This window comes from Neomonachus schauinslandi, chromosome 13, assembly GCF_002201575.2.
Source record: "Neomonachus schauinslandi chromosome 13, ASM220157v2, whole genome shotgun sequence".
Lineage (NCBI taxonomy): Eukaryota > Metazoa > Chordata > Mammalia > Carnivora > Phocidae > Neomonachus > Neomonachus schauinslandi.
The window spans coordinates 64,859,095-64,875,042 of NC_058415.1; the positions used below are offsets into that span (position 1 = coordinate 64,859,095).

Genomic DNA, 15,948 nt, shown 5'->3' on the forward strand with positions numbered 1-15,948 from the left:
TTTTTTAAAAGTCAGTCATTTAGTTTTTTTGGTTGTTGTTACTGGGTTGTAGGAATTTTCTATATTTTGGATCTTTACCCCTTATGTATGGTTTTCAAATGTCTTCTCGCCTCCCAAAGGTTGCATTTTTACTCTGTTGATTATTTCCTTTGCCATGCAGAAGTTTTAGTTTTATATAGTCCCTTTTTTTTTATTTTTGCTTTTGTTGCCTGTGATTTTGATGTCATATACTCAAGAAATCATTGCTAAATCCAACGTCATGAAACTTTCCCCTATATTTTCTCTTTGGAGTTTTATACTTTTGGGTCTCATATGATTAGGTCTTTAATCCATTTTGAGTTAATTTTTTGTTTGGAATCATTGGTAGTCCCATATTTCTGGCTCTGAATATCACTCTACCATTATAACATGGGATGGAGATCTTTCTTTCCCATTATAATCCACGGCAACCAACTGATGTAACACCAAATATTATGTTTTGTTACTATTCTATTCTATTTGTTTTCCTTTTGATAGATTTGTACTTTCCTTTTTCTTTTTTAAAATTTAGATCTGCTTCATTCCAAAGCACTGTTAAACTGATAAGAACACATACTACACTTGATCTTAGCAAAAGGCTGAGAAGCGATTCCAAAGCACTGTTAGATTTACCATTATATTTTATTCTTCATGTTTCTATTTTAGGAAATTTGTAACCAAGGTTCTCAAGAGATACCATTTCCTTGCACACCTATAGTGATTAGCTGTTTCAGCCTTTATGTGAGTATAAAATTTAGATCTCTAAGAGTAAACTGTGATCCATTGAAAGGGGTTATTTTAAGTTATTAAATTTTTTTACCTAAGTAATATTTAGAAACTCCAATCACTTTTCCTTAACCATTAGCCATGAAAGGTTTTTTTTTTTTCTTTTGCTTTAAAGTCTCAAGAGTAGAGACTGCCTCTGCCTTAGGAATGGCTGAAAAAGGTTCATCCACTGTGATGCTCTGAAGACATACCTCTTCTCTTCTTCTAAGGACCAAAGTGATTCTTGCTTATAGTAGAAATGACTGACATTGAAAATTATAGCTTTTATTCTTAGGGTAAGTAAATTTTTGAGATCCCTCTCTCTTCTCTCTCTCTCCCTCCCAGATAGATAGATAGACAGACAGACAGACAATGTATTACAATGTAGGCATACAAACTCTAAATGTGTGTGTATGTGTGTGTGTACACTTATAAAGTAATACAAATGCATAATTTCTCAGGACAAAAATTAAGATATTAAAAGAACACCAGGCAGCCACCTCATGGTTTCCATCCTTCTCTTTTGTAACTTATAAGTGATCTCTGGAGAAACTGAATGGCATAGGACTTGTGTACTATGACTTTCAAAACCATCTCCTTTTGCAGGTAACTCAGAGATTGCAGTAAAGATTGCTCCAGGTTTTCTAGCAATTTCTGTTTCATATTTATGCAGTCATAGGAACTCATCTGTTTTGATGATACTGATTCCATTTAGGACAAATCTAAACTCAGAAATAAATCATTCTTACATAAAGCTAACTTTGGATATATACAAGCTGAAGGAGATCTAATCAACAAATCCACTGAACCATGAGGAAGTTAAGTCTGACACAAAGCAAGCAGAGATGAACATATTATTGTAGGGCTGAGTCATTATTGAAATATTAAAGTTTTTATGAGTATGATTACCAAGACTTTGAGAAAACACTGTTTTCCTATTTCTCAAAAGATGCACATATCCTCAGTCAGCAGTTCATCATTCAATAATCACCCTGGACCATGGTTCATAAATCTAAAACCAAGTCATCAATACTATCCCATAAAACACCAGTGACATTTTCCCTCTATCAATTTTAGGGAGAAACAAAATATTTCCCAGATAACTAAACCCTTTATGTTATGACTATGATTTCCTAGTCTCTTCAGGTAGAAACCTATATTCTACACTTTACCTATTGGCATTCTTCTTAAACTCCTAAGTGCTTCATTTCAGTTAGCCAAAAAATAACTTCCTATCCTTCAGTGGAAAACACTTTCCTCTGATGAATTCATTTCGTCTAGCTAAATTCAAAGTAGTAAACATTTGTCTCTTTTCACCTGTTTGCTGGAGCAACTCAGAGAATGAAGTATGTTATGATAACCTGTCAAGACTCATTGTCTGAAAAGGGCCAAATTGTTCTGGTAGTTTTGAGGATGACATGCAAGAACTCTGACAAGGTATTTCATTCATTTTGTCACTTTTGTTAATAACACTTTGTTGACTACTGATATCTAAATTATGCCTATCATTGCTCCATTATCAAGAAATAATGTCTGCATCCTCAGTTTGTTTCTCAGAGTCCATCGTCTCTCATGGTTCATCTCCCCCTCCGATTCCCCCCTTCATTTTTTCCTTCCTACTATCTTCTTCTTCTTTCTTTCTTTCTTTTTTTAACATATAATGTATTATTTGTTTCAGAGGTACAGGTCTAAGAGGGCACATATTGAATGGAGCACTGGATGTTATATGCAAACAATGAATCATGGAACACTACATCAAAAACTAATGATGTAATGTATGGTGATTAACATAACATAATAAAATAAAATTAAAAAAAGAGATAATGTCTGCAAAAGAACTGTTCTAGATATCTGGAATGCCTGCAATAAAGGTAGAATGACATCTCCTTCCCCAAATGGAAAATTCTCAATTACTGGATGTACTGGAAATATCCTAAAAACTAGAAACAGGAGATTTGCAATAGTTTGAAGGCAATGATGAATAAAACAAAACTGCATCTTACTTGTTCAGATCATTCAATAGACTTTTTACACTAGTGTTACAATATATTGTCATTGTCCACTCTCTTATATATCACCCCCAAAACCACTAACTGTAAGATATGGAGGGCAGGGATAATAGCTCATCCTCTCTTGAATTTGCAGAAATTGGTAAGACACTAATACCTAAACCATGGTCATTAAATAATAGTGTAATACATCCATATTGGTGTGATAAATGTATTTTCCTTTTCTTCCTCTTTTCATATCATACTTAAGGTTATGTAAAACATTCTTCCAGTCATTCCAGGAATGACTCACTCTCTGTTGTTTCAGCCTAAGAAATTAAAACGTAAGCATTTTTAGCTATTTTGTCAGGTGATCTTCTTTGGACAAGCAGGGAAGTGCTTTTTTTTTTTCCTTGTGTTCTTTTTTTTTTAAAGATTTTATTTATTTATTTGACAGAGAGAGACACAGCGAGAGAGGGAACACAAGCAGGGGGAGGGGGAGAGGGAGAAGCAGGCTCCCCGCAGAGCAGGGAGCCCGATGTGGGACTCGATCCCAGGACCCTGGAATCATGACCTGAGCCGAAGGCAGTTGCTCAACCGACTGAGCCACCCAGGCGCCCCTCCTTGTGTTCTTTTGTATAAGCATGTGTGTGCGCATGCATGTGTGTGTGTTGTTCTTGTTTTTATTTGTTTGTTTGTTGTAAGAAGGCTTAACATTGGACCTATCTTCTTGACATATTTTTAAGTTCACAATAGGGTGCTGTCAACTCTATGTACTATGCTGTATGGCAGATCTCTAGAACTTATTCATTTTGTGTAATAGAACTTTTATACCCACTGAAAAAGCAATTCTCATGAACCATGTTTAACATTTTACTTCCAAAATGCCCAACAAAATAATCCTTGAACATTTATTATATATCAAGCACTAGCTACGGACACTCTTTATATAAAATTATATTTAATTCCCACAACAGCCAAAAGCAGTAGTTATAATTAACAATTATTTAAAGTTATGATCACAGGTGTAATAAAGTTTTAAATTCTAGAGCTGTGCAAAAATAACTCAGATAGATAAATTCTCAGATATGAAAACAGTTATAAACAGATTTCTGGCTTCATATACTTTCACACACATGTAGAAAAATATAGATCTACTGTAAACATCAACACTTGCGTACATAGTAAATATGAATCTTAGTCCTTCAAGAATTAAGGAACACTCAGAATAGCAGTTGTAGAAATCTATATCCATATGTACTCTACAAAAGCCTGCATTTAATTTAAAAATTTCTCTTTCTGTATTGTTGAAGTGTTACAAAAGGAGCACTTCCGTTTTGTAGGTAATTATGTGACAAATTAGTGATAGAGGCTTTATGACCATCCTCTTGGAAGAAATAAATAAATGCTACAAATAACTGCTCACATATATTTTTTGGAAATAAAACAGCTTATTTCTATCATTCAAAAATCTTTCAAGAAGGTGTGAATGGTTATTTGACATTGTTATGGGAATTATTAAGATATAATGATTTTTCATAGTCACTACAGAGTAAATCTATATCCGGGTACCTGTATGATAATAACCATTCTGTAAGGCTGCATATCATTCCCTTACAAAGAAATTTAAGATCAGTTTTAGCTAAGATTAGGAATTTTGAGCCATCATTATTAATTAATCTAATTCAACTGTCTGTCTTTCCTTATTTTTAAGATGAAGATGTTATAGTGGATCAGTGTTTTTAAGACAGCAATATATGACCTGCCTCTGGGCTACAGATTTTGTTTGATAATCTCTGACCAGTATTTTAATTTAAGTGATAAGCTAGAATGTATTGAAATTAGAATAGAATAGAATGAAAATGAAAGTATGGTTCATGTATAACAAGCATAATTTTTATAATAAACTTTTTTTCATATTCATATATTTATATGAGTATACTGGTCAAGACAAATAAAAAGTATATTGTTGTTGTGGGTCATGATCAAAATTTTTCAAATCACTGGTTTTTGTGAAGAAATAGATTCTTTTGAGAATCAGATGAAATTTATGCATATACATTTCCATACCAATGAATTATGATTTCCCAGAGGTCTTCCATGGATTAATCGCTTTTTGAACTGAGAAATGCAGGTCAAGTCACAATAGAGTATATGTGTCCTAATTGCTTTTCTAGCTTTAAATGTTCTAACAATGGTACTTTTGAAGTTATTAAATAGCCTAAGGAGGAGACAGGTGTCAGATAAAAACCATTCATTATAATGAAAATAAAGAAGGAAAAAAACCGCTGGAATTTTAGCTGAAATGGGCTTAGGTTGACTTAAGTTGGGAGGTGATGAAAATGTAGCTGAGCTGAAGAAATAATATATCTAGGAGATGTGTAGTGAGGAGGGTATAAATGTGGGGCCAATGTAGGTTGGTAAGAAACTAGTGGTCTTTATTCAATACCTATATATCAAGCTACACTATGCATTAATAACATAAGAACTAAAAACTACTGATATATCAATGAAAAAAAGAGATAAAAATTCCCCTTTGTGAGGGGCACCTGGGTGTCTCAGTTGGTTAAGTGTCTGACTTCTGCTCAGGCCCTGATCTCAGGGTCCTGGGATTGAGCCCTGTGCCAGGCTCCACGCTCAGCAGGGAGTCTGCCTGTCTCTCTGCCCCTCCCTACATTCGTACTTGCTTTCTCTCTCTCTCTCTCTCAAATGAATAAATAAAATCTTAAAAAAAAAAAAATCCCCTTTGTGGAGCATGTGTTTTAGTGGGACCCGCGGAGAAAAGTTGTGTGTAAAAATGATTTTGTAGTTGAGTGCTGATAAGGCAGGCATACAGATTGTAGTAAAATAGATTTATGGAAACAGTACTATGAACCAGAGAAGTTTAAATTAATTTGGTAACTTTAACAAGAAATAAAGGAAAAGACAGAGTTTGTTTGCAAACACCTAACATAAAGGTAAGAAAACAATGAAAAAAAATTTAAAGATTTATTCATTTTTTTTAGGGAGAAAGAGAGAGAGAGAGCATGAGGAAGGGGGACAAAGGGAGAGGGAGAATTCTCAAGCAGACCCTGAGATCATGACCTGAAGCTAAATCAAGAGTCAGCTGCTCAACCAACTGAGCCACCCAAGCACCCTGAAAAATTTTTGATATAATCAAGCTATCATTTTAGTTTTACACATAACATTAAAATCTTCCCTCAGATTGTAATTGCATTTTTATCCTACAACATTGAAAGTTAGGTGAAAAAAAAAAAGAGTCTTAGGGCAACCTAAATACTACTGTGGAGAAAAGACAATATAATTAATTATCTATCTGACAGAAAGACCAATAGCTATATATAAATCTACATAAACCAAAGGACAAGAAAGCTGGCTAAAATAACAATGAAAAACAAAATTTTCAAGGCACATGTCCTCAAGACTGTGCTGTCAAGTATGTAATTTTCAAATAATAAATGGATTTATTGATTATTTTAACCCTCTATAAGACATCTCAAACATTCTGTTAATATACAGATATGCAGACAAAAAAATATTTCTTACAATTAGGATTAAGTTTTTCAATAATGCCAAAATGGTCTAGTCAGTAAGAAAAAAATTAAAAATTAGTTTTCAACTCCCAGAAAATATTGTCATGCTATATAAATGTCATGTATATTCACATACTTTTAAAATATTTTATGTATAGAATGGAAAATCTAGTATTTTCAGCAAAAATGAAATCATTTTACAAATAAAAACTAGAAAAAAACACAACTTTGGAACAATTAGACATCTGTTGTACTGTTTGTTTTCTCATTATATTCCTTTTTAAAAAGTTAACTGCAAAACTTTGCATATTTGATGTAACACAATTCATCAGATGTAATTATTTTAGCATTTTACTGACTTCTATTACAGTTTTAGAATAATGGATGCTAATATTTGCACTTGAGAACAATTTAAGTGAATCACTGATATTTTATAAAAATAAACAACTATCATTTACCTATATTCAATCTAATTTTTCATCTTTGCATAAAGATTTGCTAAACACATACCCATACCAATCCTTACATTCATATCAACCCTTCTCTGCTGTGCGATACCATTTCCTACACTTCAAATTAGAAATATATTTATATATTTATTTTCATGTATAGACTGTCACCTGCTAGATGGCAAAAAACATATCTTTTAAGTAATTTTTTATTGGTTTAACTTTTATTGTTGTTCTTTTAAAATTGCTGTAAATTTGTTGTGGCATCTTTGAAAAATGAGTAACATGTTTGAGAAAACCTCAGCTATCCTCCCTTGAATCCTGGGCAACAACTGTTAAAATTTAATTAACTCTTGAAAAATATAGTTTTCTTATTTCTACTATTCCATTCTGTAAAATGAGCATGTTTAACTTTTATAAGAACAATATCATTCATTTTTATTAAACTTTAATGTATTAATTTTAATATCATATTATATTTTTATAGATAACTTTTCTAAGTGAGTACAGGAAAACTCCTATTCAGCATGAATGTATTATTATTATTTTTTTTACCAGAATTCTATAGTCAACTCCTTACTCAAGGTTAATCCCCAAGAAGTTCTTAGTGCTTCTTGGATGGATAAGAAGATTTAGGAAGAGACTTCTGTTGTTTGTAAGGTAACATTATGCTAAAACTTATGCTCAAACTAATGGGCTTCTTTTACTTTTACTCAGCACTTAACCTCATGAAACTATTACTCCCCTATTATTGAGTCTTGGGCATTCTGAAGAACATTAGACAAGAAATGGGAACAGAAACTATTATCCTTACACACTATAATGCTGTCCTTTGTAGTTTATGTCTTGCTCTACCTAATCTCAATTTAATCCATACCATAACCCCGTGAATCATGTTTCCAAATTATGAAAATATTAACTTTACAATGCCAAATATTAACTTAAAGAAGTCTAATTCTGAACCTAAATACACTCAGATGGGTAGAAAGATTTTAAATGGTCACTTCCTCTAATTCTCCTCATAAAATATCCTCAAGGCAGAGTAGTTGTGAAAGACCGACACTGGACTGTAGCACGAATGATCTTTTATAAGTCAAATGATCACACCTCTGCTTAAAATCCTCCTGTGACTCTCATTTAGCTATTGGAGAATTGCATAAGAAATCTCTCCTGCTATCTTTATGTTACATTGGTTTCCATAATTTGTTCATCACTTACAACATCAATTGAAGCAGAAAATATCATTTAAAGTCATTAATAATATTGATAAGAGTACAAGGAACATAACCCATTTCTGCTAATCGTTATGGAGGTATGTATGTAAAACTTTAACATTCATTACTCAGGTTGCAATTAACAAAAATCTAAAGCGAAAATCACTTCCACCCATGATTTTTTGCCTCAATAAAAATGTTGATTTGGTAGAAGTGGACCTGAAAGGAACATCGTTCATTAATTTTCTTTTACACATGGGAACACTGAAACCAAGATAAGAGTCTTGTCTATGTCTCATGCAGGGTGACAGAGACACTATGTGGGAACCTATATATAACTCCTGAATCTCATCCCAACACACTATTCACACATGGCACTATTTTGTCTTGCTATACTTCTAAACTGTGCACTTGCCTCCTTCTCTACCATCACCTAAACTTTTCTTTGCATACAGACATTATCCCAAACCTACTCCTATCTCAATCCCAAACTCATCTTCCAATACCTTTTCCTTTCTTTCAGTTGTTCCACATCAAACTACTTTTTTCACTCCTTGATTGTTTATACTTCTATGGCTTTATAAATGTTCATATACTTCTTTTCCTTTGGCAACCAGATTAAATATTAACTTTTTATAAAACATTACATTGTATTGTCTGGGCAGGGTTGGTTCTCTGTGATAACATAATCTCTCAGACTTGCTTCTGCAAATAGAAAAATTATGAGTTATATGTACAGTGGTTAAAAGAACTGATTCTGGAGCCAAATTACCTAAGTACAACTCCTCAGTCCGCAATTTAATCAAATGTTGCCCTTGGGAATCAGGATAATAATAGGAATGGCAATGGAAACTATTTAATTTAAATGAATTAATAAAAAAATGTAAAATAAATCTGATTTTTATTTTTACTTTTATCATATTTCTCTTAAATTTGTGTATAATTACTTGTTTCCATGTTTCTCTATAATAATATATTCAAGGAAACTTATAATTCTCATGTTTGCATGTCAAATAATACAATTCCTGATGTGCAATAGAAATTTAATAAATATGTGTTGTATGAATGAATAACTGGGCATCTGTAATCCTATAACAAATGAGCTAGCCAAAAGTGGTTTCTCTAAAATCCCATATTCAGAAATACTATGTTTTGACATTCACAGTACAAAAGATGCCTGGATTTGACAGATATTTGCATTTAGAGAATAATCCCCAAACAAATAAAACAGATGTGTTTTAATACCAGAGTTGAATGGAGTATTTGAAAAAGAAGATTCTGCAATCAATAGCTAAAATCAGTTCTTTTCAGGGCAATGTATTTTGTTTTATCATTGTCATTTATATCAGTTTTTCTGTACTTGGCATAGCAGAAAAAACAAAATTTGCACATATTATACCTTGCATGTTCTAAATGTCCCTTTCACTCAGTTTAATTACTGTAACTTAAGTAAGCCAAAAAAAATTGTAACAGGAAGAAGATATGAAGATAATTAAATTTGCAGCTAAGCACAAAGGAGGGAAAGCAATCTCCTAACTATGCACTTTTGATAATTTTCCAAGCCAAAAAATGATTCATGGATAAAAGTCATTGATGACAAACTGTATCCAATAGCATTTGCATTCTCTTGGTTGTAACAGAAACATGAAATATGGTTAAAATGTATTAAAGATGAACTAAGAATTATTATCTAATAATTTTTAGTTTCCTAGATTACTCCTTATTTCAAATGTAGTATTCCAAAATGATGAATAAATTTTAAATGTAGATTTTCCTATATTTTCCTGTGTAGATTCTCATTTTAATACAGGGAGAAGAAAGAGATATTTTCATTTTTCTACAAAAAAAAAGACTACTAATAGATGTTTATATGTACATGTAGCAATAATGACTCACTTTATGCCAACAATCTCCTATAACAAAATTAAATAGTCACTTACAAATTTATCAGGTCATAGCATAAAGCAAGAGTTTTCAGCATGGTCCCCTGACCAGGAAGAAGCATTATATCCACTGGGAACTTGTTAGAAATTCAAATTCCCAAGCCTGCCAGAGAACCATTAAATCAGAAAATCTGGAGTTGGGTCCCAACAATCAGGATGTAACAGGTCCTTTAGATGATTCCAATATATGCTAAAGAAATATTCCCAAATTAAAAGATGCATATTGATGCTAGCATTAAATGGAGGAGAGTAGATGTATGTTAATTCTCCAGTTTAATGGAGCACACTAAATCACTGGTTTAGCCACGTAAAGTTCTTAAACATAGTATGAACTTGTTGAATTGCCATAAATCATTGTGTCAACTATACTTCAATTAAAGATAATCAATTATCATGTCTATATTTACAGGTAAAATTTTGAGAAGAATGGTTAGATCTTTTATATACTGATACAAGTTAATATTTTGGAATAAGCTTTTTCTATGGCAGTATCTTGATTTCTTCAATATGTCAAAATTCATCATACCTGGAAACAATCTAACTTTGTTATTAAACATCTGTTTAATGAGACTACTTTGACACTTAACTTTGCAGACATTTGATCAAGGGGATGTAAGCCCAAACTAACTGCCTCTTTCAAATTCTAAGTTGTGTTTCCAGGAAGACAGTGGTGAAGATGCCAGCACTTATGTACTTGACCTCTTATTCAATAGTTTATTTGGTTTCCTATTATTAATTTATTCAACAAATGCTTTTTGAGCATTTGCTTTACTCTAGGCAGTAGGTAAGAGGCAGACCTCTCCTGATGCTTCCTAAACAGGTGACATCAGCTTAAAGAAAGGAGATTCTTGAGGGCCACAGAGAAGTCATCTGTTAAATTTCTTTAATCCCTGTGGATTATGATGAGGTAGTTTCTAAATGGATATTAGTTATCTTCAGGTTTTAAATATAGACCATCAATATATATTGATAATTCACAAATACATAAAAAGCTATGAAGTTTGCTTTTGGCATCAGTCATTATATGAAGCAGGATAATACTTCATTTGCTTCTCACTGCTAATCCCTCCTTATTTATTTATTTATTTATTTATTTATTTATTTATTTTTTATTTATTAGATTTTATTTATTTGACAAAGAGAGAGAGAGGGAGAGCACAAGAAGGCAGAGAGGCAAGCAGAGGGTGAGGGAGAAGCAGGCTCCCCACAGAGCAGGGAGCCCGATGTGGGGCTCGATCCCAGGACTCTGGGATCATGACCTGAGCTGAAGGCAGACGCTTAACGACTGAGCCACCCAAGCACCCCTCCCTCCATATTTATATGTTCGTATTTGATGTGGAAGTTCAGAGGTTACTTCAATAGTAATAGTTCAATAGTTCTACCTTCAAATCCCCAGATACCTCCTGAAACCCACAAACTGTGTGTGATAGGCAGTGAACTGAGCACATGACAAAAATCTCTAATAATTTCTCGACACATAGAAATATTAGACAAATATATTTAAATGAATACAGTCATGCTTGACACCAGAAATAGAGATTTTACCAAAAGAAAGCTACAAATAGAATTATATAGATTTCCTATAGAAGCCTGGATAGTTACATAAGAAATGAATGGGAGTTCTGTCCCTAGACAGATGTGCATCAGGATTCTGGTAATTTGGAAAAAAAAAACAAAAACAAACAAACAAACAAAACCCTAACTAAACTAAAGGAAAAAAAATAAGGACAAATAACCACAAGCGTATAGATCTGTTTGAACAAGATATTTTATTTTGTAAAAAATAATTATGGTACTAGAAAGATCTAATTTTTTATACTCAAAACTTTGGTTTATGGATTTTTTTTAAGATTTTATTTATTTATTTGCAAGAGCATGCACATGAAAGAGAGAGAGAGAGAGAGAACTCGCACAAGGCAAGGGTAGGGGCAGTGGGAGAGAGAGAAGCTGACTCCCCGCTGAGCAGAAAGCCCAACTTTGGGGCTCTAACCCAGAACCCTGGGATCATGACCTGAGCTGAAGGCAGATGCTTAACTGAGCCAGCAGGTGCCCCAAAACTTCAGTTTATGTTAAGAGACATTACTCATCAGTAAATATGAGTATCTTGATTTCTTCAATATGTCAAAATTTTGACTTTTTTTTTTTACTTTATTTTTATCTATAGTTTTTACTTTAATCTATAATGCCTCTTCAGTTTGCTTTTCTGGGGAGTAACTTTATCCCTAGCTAAATTATGCATTTTTTTCTAGTATTCTCATTACATTTATCTTTTGCAGTTTTTACAAAATTTTTTTATTCAAATTCTAGTTAGTTAACATACAGTGTAATATTAGTTTCAGGTGTACAATAGAGTGATTCAACACTGCAAACAATACCCAGTGCTCATTACAAGGGCACTCTTTAATCCCTATCACCTATTTCACCCATTCCCCCAAACACCTCCTCAGGTAACCATCAGATTATTTTCTACAGTTAAGAGTCTGTTTCTTGGTTTGCCTTTCTCTCTCTCTCTCTTTTTTTTCTTTTTCCTGGTTTGTTTCTTAAATTCCACATATGAATGAAATCATATGGTATTTGTCTTTCTCTAACTGGTATGTTTCACTTAACATAATACTCACTAGCTCCATTCATGTTGTTGCAAATGGCAAGATTTCATTCTTTTCATGGCTGAGTAATATTCCATTGTGTATATATACCACTTCTTCTTTATCCAGTCATCATTGGTTGGACACTTGGGCTGTTTCCATATTTGGCTATTGTAGTAGTGCTGCTATAAACATCAGCGTGCACATATCCCTTTGAATTAGTATCTCTGTATTCGTGGGGTAAATACCTAGTAGTGCAATTGCTAAATCATAGGATTGTTCTATTTTTAATTTTTTGAGAACTTCCATACTCTTTTCGAGTGGCTGCAGCAGTTCGCATTCCCACTAACAGTGCTAGATGGTTCCCCTTTCTCCACATCCTTGCCAACATCTGTTTCTAGTGTTGTTGATTTTAGCCATTCTGACAGGTATGAGGAGGTATCTCATTGTAGTTCTGATTTGTATTTCCCTGGTGATGAGTGATCTGAGCATCTTTTTATGTGTCGGTTGGCCATCTGTACGTCTTCTTTGGAAAAATGTCTAATGTCTTCTTCCCATTTTTTAATTGGATTATTCATTTTTGGTGTTGAGTTTTATAAATTCTTTATATATTTTGGATACTAACCCTTTAGCAGATATGTCATTTGCAAATATCCCCTCCCATTCTGCAGGTTGCCTTTTATATCTTTTGCAGTTTTATAATCACCTTTGTTTATCAGATTATATCTATGTATATATTGCTAGAATCTATATAGAATATTTGAGTTTATCTATGAGAGTTTGGTGTTTAAGAGGAAAATTGAGATACTGGGCATTATTTCTGGTACCAAGAGACCATTTTTATCTTAAAGAAGCTTTCTAGTGTTGATTAGCTGATATATATGAAGGAAGCATAAGATCCCAGTATATGATACTGGTGAGCATACTTCTGAAAAAGTAGGTTTAGATAGCATTTGTAAAATCATCTCTTTTACTTTTTTTATAATGCTCTCCCCATAAACTGTAGAATGTGGGTTGTTATAAATTTATAGAGCATAATTAAATAAGAGAAACTGTTTATCTGATTTGTCTACAATGGGCAGGAGAAAAATAACTGCAAATGACTTATGACTAAAGAGATATGAATAGGTGCTAATGAATCACACATAGGAATATGTGATGGATATTTTCTGATAACACCTTTGCACAACAGTATCAATACATAGAATTGTTTATGTCTAATCCTTCCACATTAAATGTTAAAATCCTCTACATATATGTATAATGCAAACATAATTTTCATGTGTCTTTCTAGATGTTCTCTATTTACTTTCTTAGTTCATTAATTTTTTTAACTCTCTTCTGTGAACTTTGGTGATTTATGCCAAGGTGGTACCTTTGTCTGCACTGATATGATTACTGTTGAACATTCTTATTCTCTTACTCTGCTACTACACATAGTTTATAGGTTCATAAATCAAGGCATGACATAACATGATTGACAAAAAAAGAAGACTACATAATAAAACAACTTGGTGTGAAAAAAGAGCTAACTAAAATTACAAAAATTGTGATTTAGAGTGTACTCTCCTCTAATATCTGCAGGTGCTGGGGCAAGAATACTGATGTATGCCCACAGGCCATATGACTAATTCTATTACTTGTAAATCAAGTTAAGACCATGGCCCACCCAGCATTCCTACTCATGGCCAAGTTGCTCTACATTTTTGCTGATCCAAGAGCTGACTCTGATTTTTCTCATCCTTACCCCTCTCAACCTATTCCTACAAGCTCTTTGGAGAACTATGTATGTACAAGTATACACACACATACACCCACATACACACACACACAAACATACACACACTAGAGAGCTCAATCAGCCCTGATCCTCTGACCTAAGGGCAAATTTGGTTTAAGATTTCTCTCCCATGAGTTTTGTTTGATCGAACTGTCACTGAACTTTCAAAACATTCTTACAAGACCAAATTGAACAAAATATATATATATATATAGAAGTTTTTGTATTTCTGCTTGTGATCCAGAGAATCTTCTAAATTCAATGATTTATTTTGAGAAGCAAAAACAAAAATATGACCAGTTTTGTAACAAAATATTAAATATACATATACAGAGTTTAAGATGATTCCACAAATGTAGACAAGAATATAGAGGTATAAAATATTTTATAGGCAGAGAAATTATTAAAGCATCACATTTGAAAAGTTGTTATATCAAAATGGTTTAAACATCTGCCATTTTAATTTGCAATGTGATTGATTTACTTATTTTTATGCAATATGACTATCTTTCTGTAGTAGTGATTTTTCTATTCAGTGTTTTAAATTCAGACTTAATTATTCATGTCATATTCTAATGACATATTCTAGGTCCCTCAATGCTCCTGCATTTATTACTTGGAATTCTTCTCTGAGGAAGTTGTCTCTTCTCTCTTCCTTAATTTATTTATCCAACTATTTATGAACTCACAGATATTTATATTATTTCATGAATTGTAGTCCAATACACATGTTATTTTGTTGTTCAAATTGTTCCAGATTTTGCTCTTGGAAGCTCTTTCAACTTAGCTTCTATGTGCTTTCAACCTATCCCAATCCTTTTCATTGAGCAATTCAGTTTTCATTTTATTTTAATCATGCAGGGGTTTCAAGTTAATGATAAGTCCAGCAAATATGTAAAACCATATTTATAAAATCATCTCAATTTAATAAGTATTTGTGTGGAATAAATTATATTGCATGATTTAAAAATCTATCGATTATAATTTAACACATATTTTTGTGATATAAACTATATATTGTGTTGTCTCTGTGAAGTGGGGAAAAAGAACAAATTCTAATGTATATGTTTGTATTTTTAAATTGCTTTCTAGCATGAGTACGTTTTAATTTGATACTGAGAAAGAATATTTTAAATTGAAAAGAAGTAATAACATTCTGGATAAGTGGCAGACTTTTTCTTCAGTTTTAAATTCTTGAATTTGACATATCTATGAAACATTTTCAAAAATAAATAAATAGATATGTGAAACCAACAGCTGGCAGTGAGTTGCTATTAATATCTTGGTTTCTAAATAAAGAACCAGGGCTCCTCAGAGAAAGTGTTTGATTTTAGAGCCAGAGAAAGAAAAAATACAGATGAGCCTAGAGCAACCTGTGGAAGTAAAAAGTAAGGACATACTCAGGCAAAAGTATGGGGCATGTTGAAAGCACACATTGTGGAGAATTTTACAAAACAATAATGCAGCATGCCTCAGAAGTGCCAAAGTCATGAAAGTCAAGAAATGGTAGAGGAACTCCACAGATTTGGAGAAGGTGCCATGATAACTAAATGCAATGTAAGTTCCCGGGCCTGTCCTTGAACTTTAGAAAAACAACATTTGTGAAGAGTGGTAAATCTAAATAAAATTGATAGTTAATTTAATAATATTGTACCAATATTAATTTCAGTTTT

At 32.7% G+C, this 15,948-nt stretch overlaps 1 pseudogene; it reads right to left on the minus strand.

Annotated features, from left to right (window-relative positions):
- Window positions 1-512: 512 nt before the first annotated feature.
- Window positions 513-629, minus strand: LOC123326591 (annotated as a pseudogene).
- Window positions 630-15,948: the final 15,319 nt, after the last annotated feature.